The sequence below is a fragment of the Mus caroli genome, unplaced genomic scaffold, assembly GCF_978045245.1.
Source record: "Mus caroli unplaced genomic scaffold, Mus_caroli_1 scaffold_2, whole genome shotgun sequence".
Taxonomy (NCBI): domain Eukaryota; kingdom Metazoa; phylum Chordata; class Mammalia; order Rodentia; family Muridae; genus Mus; species Mus caroli.
This window is the reverse complement of record NW_028227257.1, coordinates 49,496,824-49,509,219: the sequence shown is the minus strand read 5'-3', so window position 1 is coordinate 49,509,219 and position 12,396 is coordinate 49,496,824. Positions and strand designations below refer to the sequence as shown.

Here is a 12,396-nt window from a genome sequence, read left to right as displayed (position 1 = left end):
GCGCCTTACAGCCCAGGCCGCGACGGGAGTGAGGCTGCGGCGAGTGAGGCGCTGACAGGGACTCGCGGGGGCATCTTGCACAGACCCCTGGACCACGCCGCCATCGCAGCCTCCCACCCAGTCCTCTCTCTGCCGCTTCTCCTCGCCATGGAGGCGAGGCCGCCGCCGCCGCCGCGGGGCTTCGAGCAGCGGACCGGGCGGCGGCCCTGAGGGGAGCGGCGGGCCGAGACGCCGCCGCGGTCCTGAGGCGGAGCTGCCGTGCGCGTCCCCCGCGGTCCCGCCCAGCGCCGGGCTCGGTAAGCGTTCGCGCCTGCCGCCGTCGGGAGGGCTCGGGGAGGTGGGGTGGCTCGGCCGCGCGTGGGAGCGGTCCCCGGATCCTGTCCTGGAGGAGCGCCTCCGGCTTGTGCATCCTGGCACCGTGGACAGGGGGAGGGGGTCCCGGAAACGTGCGGGACACAGACAGGCTGGAACTTTGCGGACGTCCTCCTCCGGCCCGGGCCAGGGCGCTGCCGTAGTTCATTCTGAAAGAAAAAACTTTGAGCAGCGAGAATGGTATTTGCTCAGGTCCATTTAATGGGAGGAGATAGGTGGCACACGCAGTGACCATCCCACCTCCCACCTTCCCCTTACAACCCCTTCCTGGTCCTACTCCCAGGCCCCTCTCTGCCGCCCATTCCCAACTGTTGTGTATGCTTAAGAAGGAAAATATGGACTTAAGCTACCCAGAATTCAAAAGCAACCACTTGGGAACGCACATCTCCTGTGTTTACTTTCAGTAATTCTTAAAAATTGCCACGGGGGGGCTTAAACCCCTAATATTTCCTAAAAATAACAACTACAGAGGCAGAGATGATCCTGATCTATTAGAGGGTTTTGTTGTTGACAGTGATGATATTTGTAGGACAAGGAAAAAATGTTCCAACCCTTCTTGGACAGAGTGTGATGTCGGCCGAAGCCCTTGGCTAGGATAGGGAATTTCTGTTGAAAACCAGCCTCATGTCCCCGGCTATGGCACCACTTGTTACCTGGTAACTCTTGAAGCAGCCAGAGAACCAAAAGATGGTGGACGAGGAAAGACTGGGACAGGCTGAACATCTTTCTGTCTGGATACTCCTTTCGAAAACGTAGATCAGACGCTGTCATTTGTGTGCTTAAAAACTCCCTCACTTTCCTTCCTCTGTGAATGAGATGGAGGAAAACCCAGATGTCTTACGTTTCCTACAAGGCTCTTGACAGTCCTTCCTGAACTTAATCTTTGATGGTTACCTCAGTCTTCTCTCCTTTCTCTTCCACGCTGTGTTTAGCCATTCGGAGCGGCTCGGCCACCCCCTCATATGTGGGAGGGTTTTGCTTTCAGGGTCCCCCTTCTCACCCTTCCTTGCCTGGTTCCGGGCCTTCCTTTATAATTCTTTGTTTGAGAAGCTTCTTGCGGACCGGCTTCTTCTGGGTCCTGTTTAAGACTTCCCTGATAGAATTTGTCCTAGTTATCTTGAAGCCCCTCAACCACTTCCCAAGAGAAATGTTTCCTAGTGTTCCCTGGCAGCCTGCTTGGAGTGTGGGCTGCCCATACCAGGACTTGCAGACTCCGATTCCCTATGTCTAAACGGCTGTCACACCTGGGGAGAAACTGGCAGGCTTCCCAAAATCTTACCTGCTTCTCAGCATCTGCCTGACGATCCCTGAAAAGCCAACAACTCCTCAGTTACCTTTCTGCTCTCTCTGCCCCAGTGGCCTGACACATGGTCAGATCCAGGAGACTATTGACTAGGTACCTTTTAACCCCTGATCATTATCTGGGTGAATACAGAACCAGAAAAGCAAACCCCTTGGTTGAGTGCATTCATATACCACCTATTTGCCAGCCACAGTACTTGAGATGCAAAATGAAAGTGAGAAAGTCATATTCTTTTTTTTTTTTTTTGGTTTTTCGAGACAGGGTTTCTCTGTATAGCTCTGGCTGTCCTGGAGCTCACTTTGTAGACCAGGCTGGCCTCGAACTCAGAAATCCGCCTGCCTCTGCCTCCCAAGTGCTGGGATTAAAGGCGTGCGCCACCACGCCCGGCGAAAGTCATATTCTTATCTTTGAGAAGATTACAGACCGATGGGAGACAGGTGGATATAAACAGTTACATCATAGGTGCTACTAGAGTAATAATAATTGCTGTTTTCTGTGTGCCTGTGACAGGCTATATAATAAATGCCTTACATGAATTATCTTGTTTAATCTTTTCAGTAATTATAAGGGCTCATTCTGACTCTGCAGGACTTGAGTGAGCAGATGGGGGCCTAGTCAGATCTAAATTCTGACAGTGTTTCTAGAGCCTCCGCCTGGGTAGTCTGGAAGGGCTTTCCTGGGAGGGGATCTTGTGATCCTAAAGGAGGGATCTGCACCTTAGGAGAGAGAATGCAGGTAGTCTTGGAGGAGGGAAATTCTTAGAATTCTAACTGGGAAGAAGTGTAGCTGGCCTAGAGGGACAGAACAAGATAGGATTAGGATCAGAGTGAAGGCTTCTGTTGTTGTGTTAGGGTCATTTGGAGACTTTATGGAGCCTCATGCTCACTGATAACAGAGAAGTTTAGGAGGCAGTGGCCCAGGCCCACAAAAGTAAAATATACTCTTTTAGACCCAGAGAATGATTATTCCTCTTGAGAGGGATTCTTACTCGGGTTGGGAAAAGACAAAGCATCGGAGAGGTAAATTCTAGCAGTCAAAAGGAAATGTAGTTAGAAAGAAAATCTATCCTCTTATCTCCTAACACCTTCCCAAGGATGGCTGAAGTTGCTAGCATCTGTGGCCTCCTTTATAACATTCATCTACTCCCCCCTCTGGCCATACCAGTCACACCTTACTTTTTAAATGAGCACATGTTTAGGAAATCACTCTGTGTTAGCATAAAATATTGTTTACTCTTTGTGTTGACATTTCTTTAAAAAATTTTTTTAAAATTAAAAGATGTACGTTTGTGTTTATTTTGCCTATATGTATGTCTGTGTACGACTTGTGTGCCAGGTGCCCTTGGAGGCCAGAAAAGTTGGTGGAGACCCATGAATTAGAATTATAGACCATTGTGATCTGCCATGTGGGGCAGAGGATTGAACTCAGGTCTTCTGGAAGAACAACCAGTGTTGACATTTCTTATTTTGTTATACAGCTCTAAAGTAAGCTGTTTTTATCTGTGCACAGGACTGTTACATGTGCTTGTAACTAGTCTTTAATTGAGTTAAACGTTTGTCTCTAGGTTTTTCTCTCATAAGAATACAATGAACATCCTTCTATCTACTTTGTAATATGTTTGTATGTATAATTACCTCAACAATGTATTTTAAGAAATTGAACTACCTGATCAAAAGACCTGTGCGAACTTTTATTTTTAGATATACCACCAATTGCTGCCTCTTTGAGGTGGTGCTCATTTATTTTCTCCTCTAAAGTGCGGCTTAGTAATCGTAAGTCAGACTATCGAGCAGAATCCCCTGCCAAGCCTTTCCAACAGTCGCACGCCTGTTCCCTCCCTCCTCCAGCCTAGCTCAGAGGGCGGCCTGTGATCTGCGCAGGGAGATCAGAACTGGATGCTGGTGGTTTACCTTCTGCAGCTCTGGTGTTTGATGTCTGCCCAGTCCAGTTCCTGGAGGCCCTCAGCATCGGTTTGTAAACACTGTTGCATTACCTTTACCATCTTTGTATGGAGAAATGAGATGCAAGCTTGAGTTTCAAGCAGGAAGCTAGCCAAATATAGAATCTGTCTTTTCCTTTGGTACAGGAACTAGTAAGTGTTCCAAATCCCAAAACGGAAGAATTTTTTTTTCCTTTGGTCCCGGGTGCAAAAATAGCAGTAGTGTAACACAGACTTAATAAAACCAAGCAGCAAACTGACAAGATAATCTACTCAATAAAACTATATTTTCTCAATTCACATTCGTTTGCATCAGTGTACTGATATTGATGTTATTTGTAGTCAGTGCGTATTGAATATGGTTTCAGAAACTTTAATATATAAATTGATATTTACTCATTTCTGTATCTTGTTTAAAATGTATTATTCCATGTAGCTTGTGAAATCTGTTTTTATTCTTTCTTTTTTTTGTACAGTTACTTTTTGGGTGATTTTATTGTCCAATAAAATCCCTTACCCCTCAAGAGGGCCTACTGAATCAGGATTATTTTAGTGATGAAGTTGAACTAATTTGCAATACTATCACTGTTTTCTGCCATCCCAGCATTACTGTCATAGACAAATTCTAGTCTTTATTTTTATTTATTAAAAAAAAAAATATATATATATATATATATTTATAGGAGCTAGAGAGGTGGTGCAGTGGTTAAGAGCTCTGAGTGCTCCTGCAGAAGGCTAGAGTTTGTGTTTAGCACACACATAAGTTGACTCACAACCCCCTGTGTAACTTCAGCTCCAGGGGCTCTGACGTCCCTGCCTTCCAAGGGTACCTGCACTGATGTCCACACACGCAATTAAAAATAATAGAAATAAATCGTTAAGAAAAAGAAATAGCCACTAAGAGTGAATACTGCTCTTGCAGAGAACCAGAATTCAGTTATCAGTATCTACATCTGGCAGTTCTCAGCTGCCTGGAACTCCACCTCCAGGGGACTGGACATCTTCCGGCTTCTGTTGGGTGGACATGCGCACATGCACACAATATTTTTAAAATTAAATAAACACGAGGTGGATGACTCTTAAGAAATGACACTTTTGGGTGTCCTCTGGCCTCCATATGCACAGCTATATATGTAGCTTTATACTTCTACACTTACAAGTACACAAAGAGACTCCATTCGTTGTTTCCCCACCCCACCCCCGTGGGCAAACAAGTCAGGTTATCATTCACTTGTTATCTTGTTGTTGATGACTTGTGTATTAGTCAGAGTTCTTCTCTAGAGGAACAGAACTTACAGAATGAATCTCTTTGTGTTTACACACACACACACACACACACACACACACACACACACACACACGGGATTTATTAGAATGGCTTATGGGCTGTGGTCCAGCTAGTCCAACAAATGGCTGTCTACCAACAGAAGGTCCAAGAGTCCAGTAGTTGTTCTGTCCACGAGGCTGGAAGTCTCAGCATGGCTTCAGTATGTGCCAGGATTCCAAAGAAGTAAAGCTCTAGTGCCAGTGAAGGGATGGGCTTGCCAGGGAGAGCGAGGGTGGCCGGCAGAGTGAGAGCCTCTGTCCTCCGTGTCCTTTATACAGGCTGCCAGCAGAAGGGTGACCCAGACTAAAGGTGGCTCTCCCTACGTCAGATGATTTCATTAAGAAGTTCCTCACTGGTGTACCCAGCCACCTGGGTTTTAGTTCATTCTAGATGTAGACAACTTGACAACCAAGAATAACCACCACACATTTCTTGTATGTATGTATGTATGTATAGTATATATTTATAAATGTGTAGTTTAATGCCAATTTTTGTGAGGCTTGGTAGTACATAGCTATAATGCCCATACATCTCAGAGGTTGAGGAAAGAGGATTGAACGAGGCTAGCCTGGACTACAAATAGCCAACTTTTTGCTGCCTAACAATATTAGAAAAAATGTCAGGCCTATATCTTCAAGTAAGGTGGTTATTTTTTTCATTTAATATTTTTTATTATTGTATGTGTATGCATGTGTACCTACTCTCTGTACAGTGTATTCATGTAGGTACTCAAGGTGGCCATGGCCAGGAAAGCTTGTTAGAAGAGCCTCTGTAGCAGCAGTTCTCAACCTTCCTAATGCTGTGACCCTTTAATTCAGTTCCTTATGTTGTGATGACCCCCCCCCCATAGAAGTATGTTGTTGCTACTTCATAACTGTAATTTTGCTACTGTTATGATTGTTATGTAAATATATGATATGCAGAGGTTGAGAGCTGCTCTGTGGAACTGGAGTTCCTGGCAGCTGTGAGCAGGCTGGTGTGAGTGCCGGGAACTGAGCCTGGGTCCTCTGCAAGAGCATACATACATGCTCTTCTTACCTGTAGAGCCATGTCTCTAGCCCCAAGAGTGTTGTTCTTTTTTTTTTTTTTTTTTTTTTTTTTTTTGGTTTTTTGGTTTTTTCGAGACAGGGTTTCTCTGTGTAGCCCTGGCTGTCCTGGCACTCACTTTGTAGACCAGGCTGGCCTCGAACTCAGAAATCCGCCTGCCTCTGCCTCCCGAGTGCTGGGATTAAAGGCGTGCGCCACCACGCCCGGCTAAGAGTGTTGTTCTTGATAATGAATGAGAAAGTAACTGCTTTTGAAGTTACTTTGTTTTCATTTTTAAGTTATACATTGTGTTGGTGTATAGGTTTGTGCACATGAATGCAGGTGCCCACAGAAGCCAGAAAGTGGCATTGGGTCCCCTGGAGCTGGAGTTGCAGGTGGTTATGAGCCATCTGATACAGGTGCTAGGAACCAAACTCAGGTTCTCTGGAAGAACAGTACAGTCTCTAAACCCCTGAGCCATTACTCCGGCTCTGAAAGTAACTGCTTTTTTTTTTTCCTTAGAAAGAACAGACAAGCTGGTTGATATCCATGGGAGGCCTGCCCTTTTCAGAGGAGAAGGGGAGGAGGGGTGTAAGGGTCAGGAGAGGTGAGATGAGAGGGAGGGACTGGGAGGAGAAGAGGGAGGGAAAGCTGTGGCGGGATATAAAGTAAATAAACTTATTTTTTTAAAAAAAGAGAGGACAGCCAAGACTACACAGAGAAACCCTGTCTCAAACAAAACAAAACAAAACAAAACAAAACAAAGGTTGGGGGTGTAGATTGTCTTTCTGTGTGCTTATTCGCTATTAGTATATGTTATTTGAAAAATGTCTCTTCAGTCTTTGTCCATTTTTAGAAACATGGTTTCTTTTATTATCGAGTTCTTATACGTTCTCAATATGTTCTCTTATTAGGTATATGATTTGCAAGGACATTTCCCACTGGTGAAGGTTTTTGTGGAAATAATTTATTGGCTATTTGGGTCTAGCAGCAGAGTTGCTAAGGCAGACACTTAGCTCTGTGTTTAGTTTGCTGAGGCCTGTGGAACGGTTCTCAGGTCCATGCCTCGGCTGACGCTCCATGCACTGCCTGCCTGAGAGTGTCTGCATCTCCACACCTTTGTCAGTGCTTCCTGTCTTTACCTTTCAGCTCTAACCATCTTAGTGGGTATGAAGTCATTTTGATTTGAGGTTTGATTTACAGACTGAGAATGCATTGTGATTTTGTTCCATCTTTTAAAGAAATTCTTATCATTTTACACTTGAGGAACTTGTAAACAGGATTTTAAAATCTGATAAAAATGTTTTAATCTGTTTCTTTAATATAAAGTTTCTATGTGATGATCTAATGAAATAAAAGACCTGTGCATTAATTATCAGTAACAGTTAACCGCTTAAGGGACTTTAGAATGAGGGGTCAGACTGACAATCTTAAGATAAACCACACCAGCTCTAAATTTGGCATGACTGAATCCTTCTGTGCATAACAGGCTAGGAAGAGCATGGCATCGTTCATGAATATTCTTGTTTCCTCCTCCACATATTAAATAAAAGCTGAGTTTCGAGGCGTAATGGTTTGTAGAGTGTTACTAATTATAATATGAGAAATATAGAGCAAAGCGAGCCCAGTGATTTCAGATGTATGTCAAGAGAAAAGGAGAAGTCTACATAACTTAAAAGATTAGCTACCAGCCAACTGTAATGTGCAGACCTTATTTGTATTTATACCATTGTAAAAAGGTATTTTTGAGGCCATTGGGAATAACTTGTATAGCCTTCAAATACTAGATGATTTTTAAGGGATTTTTTTTTTACATATGATTATAGTATTGTTATGTTCTAAAAGATTATTTCTGTCTTAGAGATAAAAGCTGAAGTCTTAAGGATGAAGCAGTATATTTGGAAGTTGCTTTAAAATATTTGGTGTATCTGAAGGGTTATAGATGAGCAAGAATAGCCATATGTTGGTAATTATTAAAACCGAATAACAGACATGAGAGAGTTTGTTCTGTGTGTTTGTTCCCGTAGGCACATGTGTATGTGCACACATCTGTGAAGGCTAGTCATCAGTTTGGGTGTTGCTCCTCAGGTGTCAGACGCCTTTTTAAAATAATTTTTATTTTGCATTTACTTATTTTATGTGTGCACACTCATGTGGGTGGAGGCAAGAGGACAGCTTGAGACAGTTGTCTTTTCTTCCACCCAGGAGTCCTTGAGGATCCAGCTCAGTCAGGCTTGGCAGCAGGCACTTTTACCTGGCACACCGCCTCATCACTCCTTGCCTTGTTAACTTTAAACGATTTTATTGTATATCTGGTATTGCATGTATATACCCCCATGCCCAAGTGTGTGTGAGTGTGTCTATGTGTATGTGTGTGTGTGTGTGGGTGGGGTATCTACATGTTGAGTACAGATACCTAAGGAGGCTAGAAGAGGGTGTTGGCTCCCCCTGGAAGTAGAGTTAGAGGTCGTTGTGAGCCAACTGATGTGACTACTGCCAACTTGGATCATCTGCAAGAGTAATATGTGGTCTTAACCACCGAGCCATTTCTCCACACCCCCAACACACACACACACCTTGGGGTTTTTTTTGTATTGTTTTTTCTTTTCTTATGTTTTTTGAGACAAAATTTTTCACTGTAGTGCAGTCAGGTTGGCCAGTGAACCCCAGGGATTTTCCTGTCTCAGCCTCCCATCACTGAGATCATAAGTGCACACCCCCCACCTGCCTACCTTTTTAATGTCTCTGGGAATCAAGCTGAGGCCCTCATGCTCATCAGGCACTGGCAGATGGTAGTCCACATGAAGAGCTTTAATAGATTTCAAACCTGTTTGGTAACAAGTGACATCGTCTAACTAGTTGTTAAGAGTGAGTGCATCAGAGAAGATGGACATTTACTAGACCAATTTATCTTTATGGTTCTGGAGTTCTGTTATTTTTTAGGGCAGGGAGGATATGAGATGAGGTTTAGGTAATGTAGTCCAGGCTGGTCTTGACCTCACAATTTTCCCAGCCCAGTCTCCTGAGTGCTTAGATTGCATGTTTGAATCACCATACCCAAATGTGTGTGGGGACGGGGTATATGTATTGCTGTGCACGCGTGGGTGTTCAGAACCCAACGTTTGGTGTCTTCTACACTCTAAACTATTTTTAATAGCCTCACACTAAACCTGGAGTTGACAGATTCAGGTAGGCTAGCCAGCCAGTGAGCTGCAAGCATCCACCTGTCTCTGCCTTCTGGGTGCTGGAATTACAGACACATGACATTGACCCTTTTACATGGGCACCGGGGATGCAGACTTGGGCCCTTACACTTATGTGTTCTGTAGCAAGCACTTCATTCACCATGCCACTTCCTCAACTCTGTATCCAGCTTTTTATTTAGAGCAGAATGCTTCTGTTACTGAATGGTGGGCAAATACCACATCACAGAGCACCTTCCCTTTGGAACCATGGTTACATTGCCCATCATAAACAAGCATTGACTTGAAATTAGACTTCTGCACTGCTTTGCTATGGAATACTAGAATGAACTTTAAAAGAATGGCAATATAGTTTAGCAATAGAGTGCTTGTATACCCAAGGTCTTGGGTTCAGTACCAACAAGGAAAGGAGAGAAAAAGGGAAGGTACATTTTTCAACCAAAATGAAAAATTTTTGATTTCATAAGTCACTGGTTTTTTTTTTTTAAAGATTTATTTATTTATTATATGTAAGTATACTGCAGCTGTCTGTCTTCAGACACACCAGAAGAGGGCATCAGATCTCATTACGGGTGGTTGTGAGCCACCATGTGGTTGCTGGGATTTGAACTTCGGACCTTTGGAAGAGCAGTCGGGTGCTCTTACCCACTGAGCCATCTCACCAGCCCCAAGTCACTGTTTTTATTTGTTGTGAGTGTGTTTGTATGGTGTAAGTGTGAAGAGGGGCACACATGCCACAGCACACATCGAACAACTTCGTGGAGTAAGCGCCTTCCTTAACATGGGTTCTGGAGTTGAACTCAGGGCAGCAGGCTTACATAGCAAACGCTTTACAGCCTGGAGGCTCACCTGAAAAATACATTTAACATTTGTGTGTGTGTGTGGATGGATATTTTGCCTGCATGTATGCTTCTGCATCCCCTGCAGGCCCTCAGAGGCCAGAGTAATGAGCCAGGGCATCAGACCCCCTGGAGTTGGCAATTATATTTGGAACTGATTTAGTGTGAAGGCATGGTGGTACAGTTGGGACACATGGACAAATACCACTAAGCAGGAAAAGTGATAGTTCCAGATTTGGGGATCGGTGGTGGTCCTTTAATCCCAGCACGTGGGAAGCAGAGGCAGATGGAGCTCTGTTAGTTTGAGGCCTTCCTGGTCTACAAAGCAAATTCCAGGACAGCCAGGGCTATACAGAGAAACTGTCTCAAAAAACCAAAAACCAAACAAACAAAAAATACATCCAGGTTTAGGGTTTGGAAGAGGATTATTGGTGAGTGGAGCTTCTGTGTAAAGGAAGAAATTGGAATCCAGCTGTTAGGAACTGTGTGTGTGTGGTTTTCAAACATGAACTGACTGGCTGATAAATCAGTAATGAGAATGCCTTTCAAGTAACTGTTGCTGGAGTGGTGAACAGTCTCAGGACTTCTGATCCTCGAGGGGCCACATCTTTCTACCTGAATGCTTCTGTTCCCCTCATTCTTGCTGAATCTCTGGTGACACACATGTTTCTCCCACTTGGCAAGGAGGGTGAGACCTGTCTATCAGTAACTTGGTGCCTTTGCCTGTGCCTGTGCCATGGCTGCCCTTCAGTGTTCTCTCTTCTTGGCTGGGCTTTCTCAATTTGTAGCAAGGCCTGAGTTCACAGTGGCTCCCAGCTAGAGCTTCTCTTTCCCGAGTCTGAGTGTTAGGTAGAGTGGGCCTCCTGAGTCCTCAAGTCTGAAAGCCTCATAACTGAGAAGCAGCAGCAGCCCAGGGCGGTAGCCTGAGATCCTGCTTCTAGTCTGTGGGTTCAAGAAGATGCGATGAGTACTCAGCGCTACAGTATTGCTGCTGGCAATAGCTGTCACAAGTGAGTGACAAGATGAGTAGGACGTTCAAAACAAAAGGAACGCATGGTTTTGGCACTGTTTTTACAAATTTTTGCGTTTTAAAATTATATAATGTTTAAGTAATTAATACTTATAATACAATATTTGGAGAATTAGAGTAAAAGATAGTTCTCTCTTTCCCCCAGCCTCCAGCTTCCTCTTTGCAAAAGCATCCTTGGGCGTCTGGGGAGAAAGCTCAATCAGCAAAGCCCTGCTGGGCCAGCATCAGGACTTCACCTCAGTCCTCCTAAGACCAGGTGGAAGAGCCAGGCAGGCATGGTGGCACTAGGCAGGCAGAGACAGGTGGGCCCTGTCCCGAAGGTTGCTTACCATCATTCGTGCTTAGATTTCAGAAATTATGCTTTGAGGGAGTTCTTGTGGAACAAGCTAGAGCAGCCAGGCAGCCAGTTCTGTGTGAACTAGATGCTGGAAGGGGCTTTTGTGTATAGAAGGGATGTAAATTAACTTAGTAAAAGGGCAATAAAATCAAGGGTTTTTCAAAGTCTTATTTAGTTGCAGTTGTAAGCAGTAACTTTGTATAGAAATGGGAAAACTTTCATTCTTTTTCTGTATTTTTGTCTTTCTTCACTCTTTTAAATAAATGTTAAAATTTCACAGATGAAATTCTTCCAACCCCCTTAGTCACTCAATTGAAGTTCCCAAGTTGTTTAAAATACATTCATTTATTTATACATTCAAGTCTGGCAAGCACAGCCAGTACTTGCCCTGCTAGAGTGAACCACCTTTAGTCTCCGCAAGAGTTGAGCAATCTGTGACCGTAAGGAAGGAGTTAAACCTGCAAAAGCAGCAGATCGGGTTCTGTCAGACCAGTGCTTTTGTTGATTAGGTCTGAACCACCAACACACAGCAGAAACTTAGACGTATTAGTGCGTAGCCTTGATACACTTGGTTTTATCACTCACAGCTTATCTCCCTGGGTCATAATGTCACTCAGGTTATTGGACAGAAAATTCTGACCATGATTACAGCAGTACAGTCGTAGGGGTTCTGAGACTGGGTGGGGAGAGACCGGATGCTCTGCTTCTAGGATACTTTGACTCCGAGGGTGGCTCTGTTTGTGTAGAGTCCTGAATGTGGCACCCAGTGGTTGTGCTGTGTGCTTGAATGATCACAGAAACCACCTTTTTTACCTTCCTGGTTTTAACCAAAGGTCCAGGGAGGGAAGAAGAGGAAGCAATTGGGTAAATTAATAAATTAAATCGTCTGCAGCCTACACAGACTTCCCCTCCATGGCACACTGTCCTGTTTATCTTTACCTCTATAGTCTCCCTCGTTTCCCTCAGGCCGCTTGCTTTGACCACTCTTGGGCTTACCAAAGTCCATCACCAGCCTTGTTC

General features: G+C 44.3%; 1 protein-coding gene across 5 annotated transcripts in view; it reads left to right on the top strand.

Moving 5' to 3' along the window:
• The window catches only part of Ptpra (protein tyrosine phosphatase receptor type A), a 105,047-nt gene continuing 92,651 nt past the window's right edge, over positions 1–12,396 (top strand). For all 5 annotated transcript variants that reach the window (XM_021184778.3, XM_029471244.2, XM_029471247.2 and 2 more), the window contains exon 1: positions 1–296. The gene's annotated coding sequence lies outside the window, so the exon portion shown is untranslated. The remainder of the gene's footprint in view (positions 297–12,396) is intronic.